We start from the raw sequence: 3,438 nt of genomic DNA, 5'->3' as shown, positions 1-3,438 counted from the left end.
AGCTCATTATATGTGGTTTAAAATTTTCAGGTCCGAGTAAGGCAACTGGAATGGAGTTCGATCAGAATGTCAGACGAATCCTTCCACTATTTGATTCTGGGGCATCACATAGGCTTAGTTAGTTAAATTGAACCGGGCTTGGATGGCTTAGTTGAGTCAGCCCTAGTGCATTGTTGGGAGAACCAGATGAGCCGAGCAGGCAAAACAGCGTGTCGAGTACAGGCATGAGCATACCTAGCGGAATTGAATCACGCAATTGAGTGAGAAAACAAGTGTGGGAGTGAAAAGAATTGACTCATCATGGGAGATAACTCTAATTCGCTCACTCCAATGAAATCAAATGAGTGAATGAAACCAATAGCCGAGAGAAAGTCATGCTGAGAGGAAAAAGAAGGAGAAAGAATGTATGTTTGTCAACTTTTTTCATTTTTATATAAAATCCTTATGTGAAAAGAATTGACGTTAAGGGAGACATTTTTTCATTATTATATAAAAATTATTTATTATGTGAATACTAACCCAATGCATTGATGAGATGTATAAAAAGGATTTGTAAATGTTAGGGGTAGGTTTATTCTTCTCAAATAATGGTAGATCGAAGGAATCCACATGATTATTATCGAGGTATTATTTTGTTATAATTTCATCAGCATCAACTCTACTTATTATGATGTTTTCATATAAGCAAAATTTTTGTCAACCCTGCAATCAAAGTCAACAAGCATGAAATACATAGTTAATACATAATGAATAAGCATTAAATACACAGTAAATATGCAATTAATACATAATAAATATGCAGTAAATATGTGATGAATATACAATAAATATACAATAAAACTTACTTGTCAATACACTTTTTAAAACATTTAAAAGAATATTTGTTTCTCTATACCTAGCATCTCCATGCTTGTTGGCAGGATGAGGAAGCAAAAGATTGCTCGAGATTAAATTTATATTGAGCAATATGGTGGATGAGCTTGTACTCATTATAATCATCCTTTTCTTCTAGTTGCTCAAGTCTCGTACCTATCCTATCTTCAATGTCATTTAATGTATATTGTACAAAGTGTTGTTAGCAAATTCTCTTACACTTCAACCTAATCCCAAACTTTAATTACTTAGGAGAATGAGGAGGGCCGGGCTTGTTGGGGAGAATGAAGGGGGAATTGTTGGTGTGAATGAGGGGTGTGGGTGGGGAATTCTTTTCGTGCTGTTGGAGAGAGGATTTGCTGAGGAGATTGATGGGGGGTTTATTATTTGGAAGTCATGGATGGTAGTGATATCATCTAGCAGGATGTCTGCTTCCTCCTGAGCACACTTGCGCATAAATTATTTCATCGTTAGCAAATCTCTAATCATAGGGGCATTAATTGAAATGTGCTCCAGAATAAATATGCATGCACACCTGCCTTTTCTTTAGTGTAGGAAATAAATTAGAGGCCTTTTGGGAATTATTAAATATATCTATATCGCCCCATCAAAGGAAACATGGTCTTAAGTCAGGTTACTTAGTGGTATTTATTGAAAAAATACTCCAAAAATCAAATATGCATAAGATCAAATGTAATATTAACTAATAAATTGGCAAAATGAATTAATAATTAGGATAATACTTAGATGGTCTTAACATTCAAGTTAGAAGAGGTACAAAACTATTTATATAACCAAGTGACTATGCATAGCAAATTTCTTGATAATTTTATTAAACTCATTAACTAAGAAATCTCTTATGGTCGGACCAGCCTATTTAATAGACGATAACTCATCTATATTATTTGTAATAGTAAGAAACCTTCTTGAGATTTTATAGTTATTAAAAGAAATAATAAAATTGACAACAAAATATGATAAATATCTTTAACATATGAAAATGTCAGTTGATCTATTTATTTCTATCATTTCACTCTTAATATTTATTGATATATATCCTGTAAGTGGCTCATTATGCCTGTAGATCTCAATACCTTTGTTTAAGAATCTTGTAAGCAGAGCAACTATGATGCCCCATAATCTAATTTAAAATAAAAATGAATAATTCTTTCAAATTAGATTGCCCATATCTAATATATTCTATTAGTAATAAATATCAAAACATATTAAAAGAATAATTCTTTCAAATTTGATTTTCGAGCATCACAACAACTTCATATGAGGTGAACTTTAACTCATAACTCTTGATGATAAAATATTGTTGAGGAATATCCCATAATTTGAGCAGCTCAAATATCAGCGGAACATTCTGTTGGAATGTTGGGAGCTTCAAAAATTGCTAGATGTTTAATCTCTTCAAAGTGTCTTCAACATTTTTGTTTATTATCACGATAAAAGAGTCGCATGTAGTTCTAAAACTTGATGCATAACAGAGATAAGTTTTAGGTCGAACATACATATGTAGACATCAAATGAAAATACATAGTGAATACACAGTAAATACATAATAAAATATGCAAATAATTTAAAAAAAGATACATAAAGTGAACAAAAATAACTCATATAAATTTGAAATTGTGCAACATAAATTTGAAAATGGAAGACAGTCGACACTAGTGAATACACAATTAATACGTAGTTGATACGCAATTAATACACAGTAAAAAAAGATACATAAAATGAACAAAACCAACTCATAAAAAATTTGAAAATTGTGTAACATAAGTTTGGAAATGGAAGACTCTTGATACTAATGAATACAAAGTAAATACACAATTCAAAAAAAAGATACACAATAATAATTTCTCATTTTTTGGAAAGTAACATGCTAACTAATGAAAAGACAAGCAAATACCCTAAACCCTAAAAACCCTAAACATTAAACCCATTTTGAGAGATAAGCCAAAAATGTATCTCTTTCAAGATAAACCGAACAAAATACCAAATTAATTTTGTTGGTGGATGATAAACTTAGTGCCTGAATATAGTTGAACAGTGAACCATTTGGAATGCTGAAGATGAAAGTGAACAATGGATGTCGAAGATCAAAAGTGAATGTGATATTGCAAAGTGAATCCACTCTAAAACTTTTGATCTCTTGTGAATTCAAAATATTCACATATGGACTAGGTCTCTAGCTCGGGTCAGTCCGACTAATAAGATAGAAATAAAATATAAAGGGGCTATTTGGTTGCCTGAATTAGGAGGGTAAAGTAAAACAAATACATGTCTTTACTAAATTCGGTTGTTTGGTTAATTTTGAGTGGAACAAAAAGAAATCCTCTGAAGTATTAGGCGTGTATTATGGGAGGGGGATCCCGCGACTTCCAAAGCCGCTCAAAATGAGCGGGTTTGAAATTCTTCGCGTGAGGCTTTCCGCTACGCCACCGTCATCGTCGCTTCCTTGATGATCTCCGTCCCTTTTCCACGGCGCTTACTCGCTCGGATGTGGCCCAGCTCCAATAATCCCCAATCTCCAATGACTCACCGACAACACCGGCCGCC

This window comes from Dendrobium catenatum, unplaced genomic scaffold (genome assembly GCF_001605985.2).
Source record: "Dendrobium catenatum unplaced genomic scaffold, ASM160598v2 fragScaff_scaffold_230, whole genome shotgun sequence".
NCBI classification, from domain to species: domain Eukaryota; kingdom Viridiplantae; phylum Streptophyta; class Magnoliopsida; order Asparagales; family Orchidaceae; genus Dendrobium; species Dendrobium catenatum.
The sequence above is the reverse complement of the archived record's forward strand: the minus strand, read 5'-3'. Positions refer to the sequence as shown.